The sequence below is a fragment of the Manis javanica genome, chromosome 1, assembly GCF_040802235.1.
Source record: "Manis javanica isolate MJ-LG chromosome 1, MJ_LKY, whole genome shotgun sequence".
NCBI classification, from domain to species: domain Eukaryota; kingdom Metazoa; phylum Chordata; class Mammalia; order Pholidota; family Manidae; genus Manis; species Manis javanica.
The window spans coordinates 172,425,492-172,446,525 of NC_133156.1; positions in this window are offsets into that span (position 1 = coordinate 172,425,492).

Here is a 21,034-nt window from a genome sequence, read left to right on the forward strand (position 1 = left end):
TAGATACCTTTTATTTTATTTTATTGCCAAATTTCCCTGACTAGAATCTCAAGTGCAATGCAGAACAGTAGTGGTAAGGGTAGATATCTTTGTCTTTTTCCTGATCTTAGGAAGTTTTCAATGTTTCACTATTAGGTTTTTTTATCGGCTGTGGATTTTTCACAGATGAACTTAATCAGATTTAAGTACTTCCTGTCTATTCCTAAGTGTGATCAGTGTTTTTATCATGAAAGGGTGTTGTGTCAAATTCCTCTTCTATCTCTACTGAGATGATGAGGTGTTATTTTTCCCTTTATTATGTTAATATGGTATATGGATTGATTTTAGTATGTTGAATCAGCCTTGAATTCTTAGGCTAAATCCAAGTTTACCATAGAATATAATCCTTTTACTGTGTTATTAAGTTCAATAATTCCAATGTCTATGCTTCTTTAGGAATGGTTCCTATCAAATTCTTTTAAGATTTTAAATGGGTCATACTTTCCAGTTTCTGTGAATGTTTTATAATTTTTGTAAAGACCTGGACATTATGAGTATTGTAATATGGTCATTTTTGAAATCTGGAAATCCCAATCTTCATGGATTGCTGATTTTGCTTGTGTAGGCCTAGCAATGTCCATTTGTGACTCTTCCAAACTATTTTTGAAAAATGTGTACTCCTTATTGAGTGGCCACTGAAGTTTTTAATCTATTTTCTCTACCTTTAGACAGTGATCAAACAAACATTTCTTTAAATATCGTTCCAAAATGGGGTGTGGAAGAAGTGTTCTGCATCCTTACATGTTCTGACAGATGGCACTAGGGAAATCACTGCCACCAAGAGGGCTGAAGGCAAGGAAAGTTCTGTGCCAGTTCTGCAGGGGCCGCCAGACCAACTGAAATGCACAGCCTCCAGCTCTTGAAGTACGAGGTCTCCTGTGCCTGCACCAGCACCAGGTAGACACTGGAGGAACACAGACCACTACCCACAAAGCCACAGGAGCTGGGAATGGGGGATGGTCCCTGGTGTGTGGAGGCTGATCTCTTACCAAGAAACAGTTTCTCTCCCTTCATCAAGTGACCTGATTGTTTTAAGTGACAAATCAGATTCCTGTGTTCCAAATAGTTTATTTCAATCATTCTTTCCAGTTTAATAGTTGCTTAGGTGGACAGACCAATCCTTGAATCTTCCTACTCAGCCATTTTGTATTTATGTTATTTTTCTATTGGGTATTAAAGGAGCTTAAGAACTATGCTGCTGAGTTTTCCTTCTTGCTAAAATTCTGGCTGAAGTGTTCGTGCTTGTTTAAGAAACATTCTCATGTTCCAAAGTTCTGAAAACATTCTCTTGTACTATTAAGAGACATTTGAATTTTGCCTTAAACATATAGGTGTTAAATCAACCCAAGTATAAGCACCTTCTTACTGAAAAGACCATCATTTTCCCCTATCAGCGCCACCTCATTTATGCATCAATACTTCATATATACTTGTGTCTATATCAAGGTTCCCCATTTCTTTTCATTGGGAATACTTTGGTATCACAACATATCAGTTTTTTTTAAACTTTTCAGGAGCCAATACTTTGTACTATTAGTACGATAATGTTTTGGCTACTCTTGGCCCTAAGAAATTTACAAATCAACTTAATAAGTTTTATAAATAACGGTATAAAGAACTTTTGGATTGCAAATATGCACATTGTATATGTAAACTGATTCAGACAATTTTTTAGACATGCTTTGAAAATGCAATTTCTGATGTATTACTTAGGTCCATTTATTAAGCTTTCTGTAGTGACTATCAACAAAATTTTATTTTCCATAAATAGATCTTGTATTTCTTTTGTAGGCATTTTCTAATATAATTGATATTTTCCTTTTTTTTGTAAATTTTCCCCTATCAGTTCATGTAATTAACAATGCATTAACAAGAGATTCAAATATTTTCTATGTATAGCATGATATCAAATAAATTGATAAAATAAAATTATTTTTCAACATATATATGTTACCTCAGTTACTATATTAAATATTAGAAGACATGGTAGGCATTGTTAACTATTTAATTTTTATTTCAAAGAGAGAGAATTCATATTGTTAACTTTGGGCACGTTTGCAGTAGGAATCTATGGATTACTGACATTAAATTAAAAAACAGTATCCTCTTCACATAATAAGGTATTTAATAACAAATAAACATTAAATTATATGAGTATTGTCTACAGTAATATAAATTATCAAATATATTCTTCTTCCTTCTTTATTAATGTCGTGTTATGCTGATTTATTTTCTACTGTTAAATAGCCTACATAGCTAGGTGAAACCCAAATGTCTATGATGTATTATTCATTTTATAGAATGCTGTACTCCAATTTCCTTAAAGTTTTGTTCAGAATATGATATTGGCCTATAGTCTTCCTTTCTCTTAGTGTCCATTTCAAGGTATTGCAGCCTCAGAGAATAATTTAGAAACATTGTTTCCTTTTCTATAATCTGCTAAATTTTGTGTAAGGTTGAACTTAAATCTGTATTGAAATTTTGATGCAATTTGCTAACAAAATCAATAGCAAAAACCAATGTTTTGTGTTTGTGTGTGTCTGTTGTACATCTGTGCATGTATAAACATGTTTTGTTTTTAGGGAGGATTTTCTTAAAGGTTAAGTCATTTTCTTTAATTCTTGAGTGTAGGAAAACATCAATTTCATCTGAAATTTCAATGTTGGTGTAAAACTTTCCATGATGTCCCAATATAATCTTGTTAATATCTGCAGCACTTATTTCAAAGTACCTTTTTGATTTTTTATATTTATTGTCTGTCTTTTTTGTTTGTTTGTTTGCATTCCTTAGTACAGTCAGAGCTTTTCCAAAGAATTTGTATTTGGTTCTCTTGAGTCTCTATTACAAATCTATTGCCTACCTTATTAATTTCTACTTTTTCTCTTCTTGTATCTCCTTTATTTTTCTAACCACTTTTAAAAATAAAAACATTCAGGCTACCTTATCATTTACAGGAATAGAAGTTTTTTGTTTTTTGTTTTCTGAATCATACAAGCATACATCAATTGTTAGCATGGTCCTTTTATATCTGAAAAATCTATTTTGGAATTCCTACAAAGACTTTCTCCTAGGTAACCACAATATAGCTATCAAAACCAATAAAACTGCAGTGATGAATGAAATGCACATAATCTATAGCCCCCATTCAGGTTTCACATGTTGTCCCACTAAGGCCCACTGTACCACAGGCATTTAATATCATTTGTAATATGTCTCTTTAGTCTCCTTCAGTTTAATATCGTTTCTCAGTCTTTCATTTACAAGCTGCTGTTGAAGACTACAACTCAATTATTGTATGTATACTGCATCTCAATTTTTGTTTTCCTTAGGATTCATCATCCTTATATTATGTTGCACATTGGTAGGTATATTCCAGGAGCAAGAGTGTGTCCTCTTTGCATCCAATCAGTTGTCATATAGTTTCTATTTGCTTCATGTTCTTTAACTTTCACAATTGTCTTATGAAATCATTAAGCAATTTATAAGAAGTAACTCCTTTAGGATACTTTCACATAGTTGGTTATTACTGTCCTTTTAAAGAAGAGCCTAGAGTGATCATTAGCTGAGAAGCTGAGCTATCCCTTAGTAGAAAAACCTTTGAAAAAGAAAATAAATACATGTGCCCTTTGACTTTTTAACTAATAGTACAGCACTGTCTCATGTTTCCCAAACTCACAGCTCTAAAAATCTTCAGGATGCTAGTAAAAATGATATTTATGGTCACCAGCCATAGACAATTTTATTTTCTAAGTCTGGGAAGAATTGGGAATCTGAATTTGCAAAGCACCATAAATGACTATGATGCATTTGCACCAATGGCACATAAAAGTGTGCAAGTGGGTAATAACTCTATTTCTGGAGAAACTCAAATTTAGCTTTGCCATTTAGAAGACTCTTGGTTTTAGGGAAACTACTTATTCTTGGGAAAGCAATGCTTTCATTCCTAAATAGGAAAGGAATTTATTTTAACCCACAGGTGCCACTTAGAGTGATACATAGTTATTGATAGAGGACTATATTTCATTTACAACTTAGCTTCTCCTCTGGTCTTTCCTGAGCATGCACCCATCTCTGGGTAGGCAGGTAGCCTCATGATTCCCTGATAGGAGCTTTTAAAATCCCTTATTCACTATCTCCTTCCCCAGTTTCCCCTTTCCCAAGCTTCTATTTCTGTCAACTGTTGGTCCTAAGTGCTCATCTTTGTCCTGTATTTTAACTGATGCCTGGGAAGATGCCATAATCCTGGCAAAGCTGAGACTGGTGAAACAAAGGTGAACCTTGAGCTGATCCTTTAGGAAGCTGATAGAAAGGCCAAAACACCCAACCATAACTCTGACAATAAGGTCTACATTTCTCCCTCTGGTACCAGTAACATCCACGAGGAACAAAACTATCTTCATCAAGGTTGCTGCTGAGTTAGGGAGTTACAGTAAGTAAAAATGCTACAGAGCTCTTTTAGCAAAATTCAGTAGTTTTTCTTTTCTTCATTAAGCATTCCCCTAGTTATGAGTTCCTAAAAAGTTTATTCTGACATTTTTTGCAGCTCATTCATTGCATTTTTGGAGTGATGGGGTTTTGGAACCTCTTACTCTTCCATATTAATTGATAATCTCTCTAAGCATTATATTTTGATGATAGATTTTTTTTATTACAGAAAAAAATTATTCAGTCAAGGTAGAGAACTTCCTATAGATCAGTAAGCAGCTATGTCAGAAACAAAAAGGACAACAATTTGGCATTAAATTCTCCTTCACTTCTTATTTTTTGATTGGTTGCTTTATCATTCATTTTTCTTGAGCCTTTCTTACATTCTTAAGTATACTAATCAGTTTCTGAATATTTAATTTCTAACAGTTGCAGTACAAAATAAATGATTCTTTAAAAATTTTTCTCTTTAAACATTTATCTTAAAAAGATTGAATACATATGTATGACCATATTTTTAAATAAGTAATTGTTTCCTGATCCCAAATGAAAATAATACTAATTTAAAGGTAAAATACAAGCGTTCCTTTATTTTTATACTTAAAAGTATTCACCATCTGTATAATCCTTTCTTGTTTTATGAGAAAAAATAAATTTATCCTATTAATGCTATCTTAATCCTATGTATGAAATGGCTTACTGCCAATACCTTTCAAAAAAATGACATCTACAGAAAGTAATATAAGAGCAACTCTAAAATTACTAAATGTCTTTGCTAGTTTCTGATTTGAATTTTCCTTTGAATCAAGAACTGACTTGTCTTTTCAAAACATAATCACCTCCTTTCACAAAACGATTTGAAAATGAGTAACAGATTTTAATTGCACTATTATAATAATGATTTATTAGTGGATTGTGGTAGTTTACTATACACTAAGAGATCCACAGATGAAAGCTCAGTAGGAGACCAAAGAAAAAGTAGCTCAAAGCAGTAACAAATGTTTTACACTGGAGTAGGTGACAACCAGGGGTAAAATAATGCCCTTTGCTTGGTGAGGACGAAATTCATAGTCTGGCCACCCACCAATATGCACAGAAGTGCGACCTCTGAAAATATTGTTTCAGAACTTATTGCCCTGCGTTTCTTTTCGTGAAGATAAGGGGACATATGGTAAAGATCCTGGAGTTTGAAGGCCCAGACATCTGAGTTCAGACTGTGACTCTGGCACATATTTCCTTAATCTTTGAACACTTGAATCCTATAACTAATAAAATGGGGCCAAAACTATCTTCCTTGAAGAGTTGTATTAGGGATAATTAACTGAAATGCATGAAAAGTTTATGAGTAAAAATGTCACAAAAGACCAGTTATTATTATAACAATGGGGATAAAATTCTTGTTCAGTGAATCCCTGCTACTGTCAAATGTGAAAAAAAGTTGCTACTTTATCCTATAACATAACATATATACCCCAAATTGAGATGTAGGTGGAAACACCCTTAACAAGCGAGACTTTTCTCACATAGTTTGATCACCATCTACTCCAGCTATCTGGACCTAATTAGACAAAGCCAGGTGGGACTCCTCTCTTATCAAGAACCTATTATTTATTGTGGGTCTTTGTTTCTACATTGTGATCTAGCAGTCATAAAAGTAACAAAAATAATTCAAAAATTCTGAACTACAATAACGGCAGTTTCAGATGATTTGACCTAGTACTTCCTTCTTAAATTATAAAATCTTTCTAATGTTTCTTTGAAGAAAATATTTTTAAGTTTATTGTAGCTAATATCTTATCTTTGTATCACTCTTCTCTGTTACCTTCTCACCAATGGGTCATCATTCTAGGCTTGAATACACAGAACGGGTTATTAGCCCAACTGTGTTTCCCACCAGAGACACCCAAAACCTCAGAAAGTAACTGTATCTGGCAATAAGACTTTTAACAAGGTGATTAAGATAAGATGAGGCCAGTAGGGTGAGCCCTAATTCAGTCTGCCTGATGTCCTTAAAAGAAGAGGAAATCAGGCCCGCAGAGACTCCAAGAAAGCCTAAGTGCAAAGCAAACACCACGTGAAGACGGAGAGAGAAGACAGTCATGTGCAAGCCAAGAGGTGGGGCCCAAGGAGATATTGAGACAATGGACATGTCAATCATGGATGTCTAGAGAAGAGAACTGAGAGATAATATATTTCTATTGTTTAAGCTACTCAGTCTGTGGGATTTTCTATGGTTGCCTGTCTTGCCTATGGATTCAATGTGACCAAAGAAATGACAGTAAAACGTTCTTGGGGTGAAAGGGTTATACCCAACTTTATTCCCACAGTGGCATGTCAGTCACTAAAATCCCGTTCACTCAGAGCGAGTCTGCATGTGGCAAGCCGGTCTCTGCTTCTAGGTCTCTCTGCCCCCGCAGCAATCCTTGGCGCTGCTAACACTCCAGCTTCTGCTCTGCTCTCCGCAGCCTTGCAGCCGTGCCACTGTGTCGCCCAGACCACTGGGCGGAGCTCTTTATATAGAATCAATAACGATGCATTGCCACACGTATGTAGTGAGCTAGCCAAGCAGGGCCAGGTGAGAATCCTGGCTACAGGAACTTTAATTTTATCCACATTGCCCCAGCAAACTAATATAGAGTGTCACAAATTCATAACAGAGGGAAGTACACTATGTTTATTAAGGGTCTGTTCGGTTTTAAGCCTAGGGCCTCATGGGTCTGAAGATTTTATTTGCCCTTTCTTTTAAAATTTTTAAGTTCTATCATATTGTTAATCTACATTTAACCAACCTTTGAATAGGCTCCAATGAGATAGGTCATCTTAACACTGAGAGGCTACTATCTCAGCTTCTCACCAGCTGTACAGGCCCATAGTTTGCATGCAACTTCAGTTTGCTCAATCTAAGTGAGCTTTACAGATGAGAGGTTTAAACAGTAGACCCAGACACAAAATCCTACATTGACTGTAGTTTTCAAGAAAAGAAACACCAAGATATTCACCAATAGCCAGTATCAGCCCAGGCCAGATGTTAACCCTTGGCTCACAATCCTATCTGAAAAGTTTGAAGGTAATGCAAATGAAACAGGAAGATGTAACTCTTGGAAGCCTCTCACACCCTACAGTGCTTCATTTCTTTTAAACCTGAACTCACCCTTTCTTATGGTCTTGCAGGCTCCAAGATTCAATTTTGCTAATTTCCCAAAGTTGGTAATAGTCTGCAAAGCTAACTCAGGGTAAGGATACTAAGTGACAGATGCATAAAAAATGAGAATTCATTAGACTATATTGAGCAATAATTTTCAGCAGGACCAGAGAGTCACAGAAAATGGGCCAGGGTATTCCCTCATGTGAAAAACTACACAAGTTGTAAGACAACATCTCTTAGAGAAGCTTAGAAAGTACAAAATCAGGTAAAATTTATTACATAATTTATACATTTATTGCAATTAGACTCTGGTAACTCCCATGCTTATACTATGCCTTCATGTTCTTTATTTGTGAGGTATGCGCAATGTTTACATCAGTCCTAAAAGATACTTTGTTCTAGTTCTCTGAAGTAAATTGTATGAGCTTTATCAAAATTGGCTGCATGTTAAACCCTATCCCTATCAGCCTATCAATGTCCTTACATACTACTAAGTATATATGAATGGATGTCCCTGGAAAACCAGGAGATAAGCTGTTTTTACTTTTATTTTATTCCTAAATACATATTCTCAGGTCTTCTCTATGCAGAAATTTGCTTTCTCTGAGTTTCCATTCACTTATTTTCTAGAAATTGGTCAACTGTTAGCTCTTGATTTCTCATTAATTTTGTTCATTGCCACATGAAGTAACTCAGTGTCCAGTTCTGTTTTAAACCCCTGTGGCCAGACTGGCAAGCTACATTGGACTCATATGGCTGTTAGGGTCTATCCTGGTTAGCAACAAGGTTCTCAAAGGGGTATTTTAGGAGATGGGTAGTCATTTTAGTGGTACCCACTAATAGAACCTAAAACTAAATTTCATTTGTAAACTTACTACATCATTCTAACCTCTTAAGTTCATTTTTAGATCCTGGTTAAATCATTAACATGTTGTAGCATAATTACAGCAAAATTTTACTTGCAAATTTGAAAAACATTTCTTTAACACCTTTTCCTTTTCAAGCTGAAATACTCTCAAAGCTTAATTAAGGAAAGAATTCTTCAGTTGTCACTAGGGATTTCTATGTTGCCATGGATTAACATTTGGTGGAGATTACAGAATTTTGAGTTACCATTACATTGAAGTAGGTTTGTTCTATTTAAGGTTTGCAATATTACTTCCTGGCCATTATGATATTCTATTAAATGTTTTAACATTTATAAGTTGTTTCAGTGTGTAATCTGAATTTTGTTAAAGATGACATTTGAGTTTATCCTTTGCCTCAATATACAGTATTCAACTTTATAATCTTTTAAAAATATTAGACTTGAAACACAATGTTTAATATTTAAGATAGTCTAGAAATATTACATCAATATGTGCTGTTCTTGACAACTTTATAATATCAATGTACTTTGTTCTGACCACTACAAAACTGTAAAGTACTTTCCTATTTAGCTACACAACATTTCATAAACGGGTATGCTCAGTAACTGTTAAAGTGTTGAAAACTGAAACAGAAGCTCATTTGCTTTGGTGTCTGATCTGTATTATCCAGTAATTGAATTCCTTTATTCTATTGCTCTCCAGAAGAATTGCACAAATCCTTTGAACTCTAAAAATAGTTGCTATAACAAATACAGCTTCTGCCTCATTGTCTTATTAACTTAAAAATGTGGATCTATATCACTACCGCCATATATGGGATTTAGAGCATAGAACTGTGTCTCAAATTGCTGGCTTTAAAACTGACCCTTATTCACTTTTTTAAGATTGATCACAAAAACATACATATTCAACTTCCCCTTTGCTACCACTTGGATACTGCACAGGCACCCCAACATTGCATGTCCAACTGAACTCACACCACCACCACCAACCACTCTTGCCTCAAAACATATAAGCAAACAGATGGACTGCACTTTCACCAGTCATTAATTTATCAATTTAGAAAGTGGTTCTTATTAGAAGGAAATTTTAGCATTCTTGCTGACAGGAAAGAGAACACTTAGAAGGAAGGAGCAACAACTTATTTTCAAGGCCAACAACAATGAAGGAAGCCAACTAATTGTTACAAATCCATTTATTTAATGGATTGAGTTTTTAATCACATAGCCTTGAATGATCCCTTGAACTTAGGCCATAATGATTTGGCTACTTGATATAAAAAAAGTAAGTCTGTGTACAAATGGGAGTCTTTCTCCATTTGTGTTTTATGTATGGATATTTTTCCATTTTTTCTAGTATTCAGAAAATATACATGGATAGCTATTGAGACAAAAACCTGTATTAACTGCTGTGAAATATAAATTTGTAGGGATTAGTTATTCTTCTCTAATTCAGTCTTTACTTCTTCAATGCTATTGACCAAAAGTTTACAAAGTTGTGTAATTTCTCCCTAATTTTACATTAAGATGTTCACTTTTTGTTCCTCATAAGTTGCTAACATACACAGAGATATGTGACCCTTTTGTTAAATAGTATTTATCATTTCTATCTACCTCACAAGGAACACACAGAGAATAATATGATGATTTATATGCAAAGCACTTCAAACTAGCCTACAGCAGTCAAACAACTGCCAAATGTTTACTAAGAGGATACCACGTTTCTGAATCTTTATAGAAAACAGGATCATGGAATAAGTCTGCCTATAGCCATTTGGCTACTGAAGCTTAAAGAAATCTTCCTTAAGCTTCCTTATGTGCTTATGTCATGCAAAAGTAGGATCTTACAGATGTAACAGAGTTTTGGTGACTTTCCTGAATTTAGACATTTTAAATAAAATAAGTGGAACTTTTCCAACCTATACTTGGATACAATGGCTTCCTCAGAAGTGTGCGTGTGTGTGTGTGTGTGTGTGTGTGTGTGTGTGTGTGTGTGTCATTCAGCCTAGTCAGTGTCAGGGACAAGATTCAAGATTTCATGAAATAAATACCAGGAGAATAATGACAGAGGAATATAGGCTGCATTCTTCTTGGTGTCAACACAGCAGAGATTTACAGTATTTTCTATTCTATGAAAACAATCAGTCACAAAATCAAACAACATTAACCTGATAATTAATGATAAACAGGAAACTAAGAGGAAAAAAGCCCTGTTATGCTCAGCAGTGGACCTTTGTTTTAATATTTTTGTGTGGGGAGAGAAGTCAGCTTATGTCTGACTCACATTCCCAAGCTAGTATTACTGATTCCTAGAGAAGCTGGAAGGAAGATGTGACAGAATCATGCTTATAAAGCTTTCCATAAAAGCAGTAGCTAACACTATTAAAAAACCATGTCAGATATCAACAATTTATTTTAGGAAAGTAGGATGGGCCAATTTACTTAACTTAATTTACTGAGCTGTGTATTTTCTTCCCTGTGGACTGAAGTGCATTTTTTCAGCTTTATTGAAGTGTACTTGACAAATGAAAATTACGGGTATCTAAAGATTACAACCTGATGTTTTGATACACATACACATTGTTAAATGATTGCCACAATCAATCTAATTAACCTATCACCTCAGCTACTTTTTAAACTTCTTTGGTGAGAATACTTAAGATCTGCTCTCTTTACAAATTTCAAGTACACAATACAAGATTATTAACTATAATTACCATGCTTTACATTAAACCTTCACGACTTATTCATCTACAAAATTTAAACTTTGCAACCTTTGACCAGTATCTCCCCATTTCCCATTTCTCCCACTCCCTAGGCCCTGGCAACCACCATTTTACTTTCTCCTTAGATCTCAACTTTTTAGATTCCACAAGTAAGTGAAATCCTGGACTGCAGTCTCCCCTCTTCCACAGCTTTCCTTCCTATGGTTTCCATTACCCACAGCAAACCGCAGATCCTCCTTCGGATGTGTCTCCAGAAGGTCAATAGCCTAGCACTTTGTCACAACGCCTATTTCACTCACACACCTTATCTCATTACATGGGCATTTTATCATCTCACATCATCACAAGAAGGGTGAGTGCATTACAGGAAGATATTTTGAAAGACAAAGAGAGAGACCACATTTACATAACTTTTATTACAGTTCATTATTATAATTTTTTTATTTTACTATGTTACTGTTAGTAATTTCTAATTGTGCCTAACTTATAAGTTAAACTTCATCATGGTATGTATGTATAGGAAACAAAGTACATAAGGCTTTGGTATTATCCACAATTTCAGGCATCCACTGTGGGTCTTAGAATGTGTCCCCCACAGATAAGAGGGAACTACAGCATTTGTCTTTCTGTGCTTAGCTTATTTCACTTAGCATGTCTTTGAGGTTTATCCACGCAGTTGCAAATTAACAGATTCCTTCTTTTTTAAAGCTGAAAATTTTTCCACTGTGTATGTGTGTGTGTGTACACACACACTGGAAAAAAAAACATTTATATATACATGTATACTCACACATCACGCTTTCCATCAATGGGCACATAAGGTTATTTTCATACTTATTTGCAAATAATGCTGAAATGAATGTAAGAGTGCATATATCCCTTCAAGATAATGATTTAATATCCTTTGGCTATATACCCAGAAGTGGGATTACTGGATCATATGATAGTTCTATTTAAAATTTTTTTACAGGCATCTCCATATTGGTTGCCATAATGACTATAGCAATTTACATTCCCATCAACAAAGCATAAGGATTCCCTTTTTTCCTCATCTTCCCCCAACACTTGTAATCTTTGGTCTCTTGTAATGACCATTCTAACAGGAATAGGGTGATATCTCACTGTGGTTTTGATTTACATTTCCATGATGATTAATAACGAGCACTTTCTCACGTACCTGTTGGCCATTTGTGTCTTTTTTCTGAGAAGTGTCTATTGAAGAACTTGCCCATTTTTAGCAGGTTGTTTTTTTGTTAGAGTTGTTTGAGTTCTTCATGTATTTTGGATATCAGTTCCTTAACAGATGCATGCTTTATAAATATTCTCTCCCATTCTACAGTTGACTCTTCAGTCTGTTGATGGTTTTCTTTGCTGTGCAGAAGCTTTTTAGTTTGATGCAGTACCATTTATCTATATTTTACTCTTGCTGCCTGTGTTTCTGGACCATATCCAAAAAACCATTGCCAAGAACAATGTCAAGAAGCTTTCCCCTGTATCTTTTTCAAGTGGTAACAGTTTCAAGTATTACATTTAAGTATTTAATCCATTATGAGCTGATTTTTGTTTATGGTGTGACATAATGGTCCAACATCATTCTTCTGCATTTGGTTATCCAGTTGGCAAAACACCATTTATTTAAGAGATTAGTCTTTCCCCGTAGTGTGTACTTTGCACCTTTGTTGAAGATCAGTTGACCATAAACACATGTATGTTTTTCTGGACTATCAGTTCTGTTCCATCGGTCTACATGCCTATATTGATGCCAGCACCATACTGTTTTGATTACGATCACCACCTGATATATTCTGGAGTCTAGCAGTGTGATACTGCCAGTTTTGTTCTTCTTTAAGTTGCTTTGGGGGTTTGAGGATTTTTGCAGGATTGTTTATTCTATTTCTGTGAAAAATCCCATTGGAGTAATGATAGAGATTTCACTGCATCTGTAAATTGTTTTGGATAATATGGACACTTCAATATATGAACTCTTCCCATCTATGAATATGGAAGAGATGGCTTTCCATTTACTTGTGTCTTCTTCATTTCTTGCATCAATGTTTTTTAGATTTCACTGTACAAATCTTTTCTCTCCATTACATTTATTCCCAAGTCTTCTTTTTATGCTATTATATGTTTTCTGTCCCCTCTTCCTTTTCTTTCCCTTCCTCCTCCTAGCTTCCTCCTCCTCTTCCTCCTCCTTTCCCTGGGTTGTGTCTGCTGGAAGAATGAACTAATGACATGTTGAATATATTTCCTGAACACAATTAAGTCATTTTTCAGTTTAACGATCATATTCTCTCAGCTCTAGTATTTCTGTTTAGTTCTTGTTTTCATCTCTGATGATACTCATTTTGTTCATTTACTGTTTTCCTGATTCTGTTTAGTTGTCTCTCTGTGTTCTCTGGTAAGTCACTGAGCTTCTTTAAGATGATTATTCTGAATTCCTATCAGGCAGCTCACAGATCGCCAGTTATTTCAGGTTGGTGACTGGATATTTATTTTCTTCCTTTGATTGTATTATATTTTCTAGATTCTACATATTCCTTGTAGGTCTTTTTATTTTGTGCATTTGAAGATGTAGATTTTTCTTCTGTGCTGATTCACAATCTTGCAAATCAGTGCCAGCTGCAAGAGGATGCTTTTCCCTTTACTTTATTCCTAACTGTCCCAAGGGCCCAGACTCCACAGTCTGCTCAGTGCTTATCACGAAGTGAGATAGAAACTGGCTGCATGGAGGGTGTCCTGAAATGCTGGGGAAAAGGCTCTCTTTACTTCATTCCCCCTCTTGTGTAAGAAAAAGACCTGTTATTTGCCTTTTCCCAATCTCACAGAGCAGCACCAGCTGTAAGGGGATGTTCTTCCTTTTCCTGCATTCCTTGCTGTCCAGAGGACTGAGTTCTGCAGATTATTTGGTGCTTGGTAGGTAGTGTGATAGAAACCAGCCCAACGGAGTGTGCCTGGGAGGCCAGGTGACCAGATGCACCCTCTAATCTCACTTGGCCTCATGGGAAAAATCACGGGCTAAGGCAACTTTCCTGGTGCTGATCTATGCTGGTGAGAGGAATAGACTGAATTGGGTAAAGGGAAATTGCTCCTTTGGCGCCCACAGAAATGTGACTGCTCTCAGTTTGTGCTCCTCTGAAATATTTTGACTTTTTAATCTGCATTTGGAATTTCCTTTCAAGGTATTTTGCTATCACATCATTGTATCAGTGATTCTGTGGTGTAGCAAGAGCTAGGGTATATTGTTTATGTCAGTGCCTTCAACCTCATATTACTTCAAATAGGAAAAATCATGTTTTTGGGTGTACTATAAAATACATTTATCAGCATTTTTGAGCACTCTCCTTAATTTTTAAAATTAAATTAAGCTAGAGACCACCCACTATTTTGCCATACGTATTCATTTATTTTTAACACTGGTCATAGTCTAGGAATTCACTATTTTTTTCTCCACTTCAAGATTTTGCAGCTTGAAAGTGGGGTCATATGAACAATTACTTAGGTGCTTCTTTCCTCTACAGAAGCAAAGGGTTCAGGTAATCACAGGGCTCAGGGAGATTCTTGTCACTGTCTAAAGCTCACACACATTTTTTATTCTCTCTTTGGAATCAAGCACCATCAGTTGACTTCTTTTAGTTTTCCTAAGATGACTACTTTATTCAGTCTCAATACAATATTTATGGAGAAACATTTATGGGGATTTTAGAATACTAATTTACATGTGATGTTACAGTCTGAGCACAGGAAGCCAGGTCCTTATAGATATATTAAATTCACTGTTTTACAGTCAATACAAATGAACTATTGTTTATATTCCTTTGATATATGACCAAAAACTTAAAAACATTCATTATTAATTGTGGTATATTTAATTGCTAAACTTATGCAAATATGCAATAAAAATCACAACAGAGCCATTCATTGATGGCAAGGACTTTAAGGAAGTCCAGATTCATCTTGTCCTAGGTCAGTTCAATAAATACAGAAAATTGCTTAAGGTACTAATAAATAAGAATAGATGCATATAATATTTTGCATGACTACCTATACATAAAGGCCAAATCTAGAAGCATGCTTAAAATCTAAAACAATAAAAAACATCATTGATACAGGAAAAAGTGAAGCAAAAAACCCATCTTTTCCATTAATATTTAGCATTGCTCTAGAAGGACTAGCAAATGCAATCAGAAAAGAATAAATGATGTAATCATTGGTGAAGTGGAAACAAAATTATCTTCATTTATAAATAATAAAATCATGAATCTTGCAAAATGCTACTACAATGTAAAAACCTTATTGAATCATATAAAAACCAACTGGATTTTCATTTTCAGAAAAAATCTGAAAGCATAAAGAATTTATCACATTAACAACAGCAAAAAATAGATAAACTGCTGAAAAACCACACCTTACATAAAATGGCCTTGAAGTCAAGAGCACTTGTGCTTCCGCTGAGATATGAGCATGATTTCTCTTGAAGACATATGAATCCTCAAGGATTCAGTTTTCTTTTTTGACTGGAATTTAAATCATGTAAAGGGAACTCTATTGTCCACCTCCAGGAATTAGACAGGATACTATATGTTTTCTACATTATCTTCCTTTATGGCTAGAGTTTATGACTTTAGACCTTGACTTTCTTCTGCCTTTCTAATTAGCATTCAACTTATTGTAATACATTTTATAGATCCCTGCAAGTCACTTTAAATGTGTTTTTGGAAAAAGACAGGATATAAATAAACATATAGAAATAACAGACAAAAATACTGGGCGTGGATTACTAATAAGAATAATCAACAGCCTTTCTGTGTACCTTAACTATTATAAACACCAGGAAGCTTTTAGGTATTTATATAATATAATCTCTACCTCAAACCCAATCCTTCCCTGAAATACGCAAACAAGCAGCAGTCCTGTAACTTAGGTTCTATAACATATGCCCAGTGCTTTGCCATTGCATCACCTTTCTCTCTGCATGTAGAATCAATCTTATGGTCAGAGTTTTTCCTCAAATTCCAAACTCTCCTTCTGACATTTTCTTTCATTTATTCCTTTGTATAAAAGACTTTTAAATCTTTTTCTTCTGCAGTAGAAGTCATCATTACAAATAAATATAATAAGTAAACAAGTCAAGTATATTGATTATCTACTGCAGAACAGATCTAATTCTAAACACATTGATGGATTGACTAATTTAGCTGCCAAAAGAGTACATCAAACTCTATGAGGTAAGTGCTGTTTTTTAAAACCATTTTACAGATGAGGAATTCCGGGCATAGAGAGGTTAAACGAGTTCTGAAATCTTAGATTGATAGAGCAGGATTTGCCACAAGCAGTCTAATACTAGAACTTATACTTCTAACCAGTATTTATATTGCCTAATCAGTGATAAATTTGAAGAAGTAACTGTGGTAAGATATTTTAAATGAGTATATAAACTGAATTATGCAATATATATTAAGTAGTACAAGTTTATTACCTAAACAAATACATGTAATAACTCAGCATGCTGCAAAATTAAACTATCAATTAACTAATGGGTATGTCATTATGAATTAATAGCACTATTCATTATTTGTTAAGTCTTTATTATGCTCTAATAATTTTCTAAATCATTATGGCCAACATATCCTTTAATATATTTAGTTGTCCTAAAACATGGATATTCTTAGCTTCATATTTAAAATGAGAAGACTGAGGTTACACATAGTTAAGTGACATTTTTCCCCTAGGAAATGCTTACATCAATTCCCTTTTAAAGGCTTGACCTCTTAACTAAACTTACAATACAATTACTTTTCCCCTTTCTAGTAGAAAAAGAAGATTAAAATGACAATTTGTAAATGCTAACTACTGTTCTCAGATGAGACATCTCAACTAATGATAGTATTTAAAAAAAAACTAAATTTCACATTAGAGCAACAAGTAAAGCATGTGATGCTGGCAAAGTTACTATGCTCTATCTCCATTTGAAAAACAATTTTTAGGTGTCTTCTGAAAATTGTTAGTAAACACTGGAAGGGCACTTCCCAAATAAAGCCCTTAAATTTGGGTTTATAATAGCTAATTTTTTTTAAATTAAGAATGATTCTTTCTAAGAAAATTTGAAGTAACCCACTGAAAGAAGTCTTTTCTGATTTGGCAAGTGCCTAAAACATACACCCAAAATGACAGAGCTAATGTATCTGAGTCAAATTCCTAAAACTCAAAATGATACATTGTAAGTAAATATGTACCATGAGAGCAACTCACTCTCCATGTTGGCCTATGAGTAAGTTAGTTCTCCCCTGTGTGCTCTATTCATTTTATTTACTTATAAACATGGAGTAGGTAATAGAGCATTTTATAAGTCTATAGTTCCACAAATGGAAGTCATTTGTTCTCTATCAGGAGTTTAACTCCCAGCTTTTTTATCCCTGACACAGTCCATGAAAACTGTTTATGCAAAAAATACACATATCCACATAGCAATCCCCTCATACATAACTATATATATTGCAAGGGTGTATGTTTGTCGCCTTGTCATGAAATCTGAAATAATATATTTACAAAGTCTTGGGCTTCTTGGTTTTCATTGTGTTAAAAAAATGATTGATTTTTCTGAGGTAACTTCACTCTCTGTCTGATGTAATACCTCTCTGGTAGAGGAGGATTTTTCAAATTGACTGAGAAGAATGGGTGCATTTCATTGTTTCCCTCTTTTTTTGTGAAAATTTAAAATAAATATTATTGAAATATTATTATTATTATCATTACCTTTCAAATAATCTTTCTCATGTCTTTGAAGGTGTTTTGAAAATACTTGATAAAAATTCACTTAACTCCAGGGACAACTGACTGATAGCAGGCAAAAAATAATAATAATAATTCAGTAGATAACATAATAAAAATTGGGTCATTATACAAGGTTCACAACCGAATTCTTCTCCAATTCAAGAGGAACTGTCGGACAGCCACCTGCATGCCTGTCTGTGGTTCGTGTCTGCTGGAAGAACAGCCATGATGACACTGAACACATTTCCTGGACATAATTAGAGTAGGACAACTCTCACTATTGCTAGTAGCATAACTCCTGTCTTTCATTCCTTTTTCCTTCTGCGACACATTTGAAGGAAACATTGGAGGTAATTAAGAGTGGTGTTTACAAAAAGGCATGAGATAACAAATACTAGTGTGAATATGGAGAAAAGGGAACCCTGTGCATCATTAATGGGGAAATAAATTGGTATACAGCCACAAAAGAAAACAGTATGCAGTTTCCTGAAAGAATTAAGAAACAGCACTACCCTATCATCCAGCAATTACACTTCTGGGAATACAGCCAAAGTAAACAAAACCCCTGACTTGAAAAGTTATCTATACTCCCATGTTCAAAGCAGCATTATTTATGACAGCCAAAACATAGACGCAACCTAATTGTCCACTTATGGATAAATGATTAAAGAAGTTGTGATATATACAGAATGGAATATTATATAGTCATAAAAAATAAGGAAATCCTATCACTTACGACAACATGGGTAGATCCTGAAGATATTGTGCTAAGTGAAATAAGTCAGGCAAAGACAAATACTATATGATCTCACTAATGTGGTATCTAAAACAAACAACCAAACAAAACAAAACAAAAAAAAAACACTAAACTCAAAGAAAAACAGATCAGATTTCTGGTTACCGTAGAAAGGAAGTAGAGGAGCGAGAATTGGAGCAGGGTGATCAAAAGGTAGCAACTTGCAGTTATAAGATAGGTAAGTTCTAAGGATATAATATACAATATGATGACTATGTTAAATCGGCTGTACAACATACGAGAATGTTGTTAAAATAGATTTTAAGTTTTTATCACAAGAATATTTTTTTCTTGTTACTATATCTATATGAGATGAATGTTATTTAAATCTATTGTGATCCTTTCACAATACATGTAAATGTCAAACAGAGTGCTATTTACAATACTTAGTTTGTGAGGAATGCCTCATGCATATCAGAACTGAAGCTGTATATACTGCTAGAGCAGAGTCCTGTTGGGTCAGCCTTTACTCTACTGGTTGGTGGATTCTGGGGCATTTCCTGGGAAGGGAGATTTGGGGTACCATCCGGTTGAGTGAGAACTTGAGCATGAGATATTTATTAACTTGTATGGAAGCTTTTAAATAGTGAAACAATATGTGGCCACATTAGTCAGCTTTGGAAATGAGAAAGTCTGAATTGTTAATAATTTGAAATTTTGTTATGTTTCTCCCAAACTATAGAGATTTTAAATCTAGTTAATTAAGCCATGATAATGGACTGAGATGTCTTAAAGTCCCAAAACACTCAAGGCAGAAGATGGAGGAAAGTAACAGAAAGGCTTTTTAATCATATTTTTGTTACCACAAAGATCCCACGTCTGATTAAATTTGAAGTTATATTTAGTAACATCTCTTTCCCTTTACCTATTAGTGAAAATAATCTTCATGAATTGAAAAATACCAAAAACATTTTTTTGAATGGTTAAAGTGAGTCTACTAGTTTCTGCTACAATGATAAACCATATGAAAGGAGCTTTTTCGTGCTATTTTAAGATTTACTTTTGTCATCAAAACATTTGGAAAATAAACTGTAATGATTTTATAGTTAAATTAACATATGCCCAGAGAATTATAAGATACTTAAATAATACCACCACCAACACAACAAAAACTTCTCAGGGAAACAAACCGTTGTTCAAATGTAAGAGCCCAGATAGTAAGTAAGGAGGAAAAGTTGCTGGTGCTGTGTTTGAAACACACTCAACACGCTGAATGAACTGAGGGCTTACACCTGTTGACTTCCGAGGCTTAATGAAATGTATTCAATAATATGTGTAGCATACACAGGCATAAGGGTAATGACTTAAACAGAGCTATTATACTAATGGATAATACTGAATTGAATTTGATCATTTTTTGTTTGTCTGAGAGGTCAAAGTAATATAACCAAATCCTCCCTAAACTGTATTTTTAATCATTTGCTTTGTAGAAGCCATAAAATGAATCTTATTTCCTGTCTGAATAATTGTTAAAACTGTATTCATTAACTGAATAAATAAGACTGACATTTCTCTACATCTTCTAAAATCTTTGAATATTGGTCATATAATGAATTTCTTCTCCCTTAAATGGGGCTGTTAATGCAACTTTTTATCTATGATATCCAATCTAAACTTTCCTCTTTGTATTTCTGAATGATGTCTATAAACTGCATTCTTACTTTTAAATCACTCTTTTTCTTTCTTTTCAATAACACTGCTCAAATAATTTCATCAAATTTTCTTAACATTTCCAACTTCAAAGAACCCTTCAAAATTTCCAAAAATCCTTGCACAACTTATCTAGCATTCTGGTGTATGTTTGCATATGTACATGTGTTTTTATGTACAAACATGTTATTATTCATTTACATACAATACATATAATATACATATTTATAATGTATTTTATATGCACACACAAATATATAAATACAGACATGCACACATGTGCATATATATACATCAGGTGTCATTATTGATACACGTATTTTAAGGTTTTTTTCACCTTGTCATAAAATCCATGGGAAGTAAATGATAATTTATTTGTTGAACATTTAACAGTATGAAGTTTTAGTGATATTTTGCTCTTCATCACAAATACCTAGTGGGAGAACTGATTACAATTCATTTTTATATATCAAACTATACACAACTTAACTCTCAAAATTCCTATGTGGCGAGTAAAATCAATGCTCCTGGCATCATTTTATGGATGAGCATATGGGAAAATACATTAACTGTCCAATAGTCTAACAGAAAGTTTTAGGTCTGAAACCAGA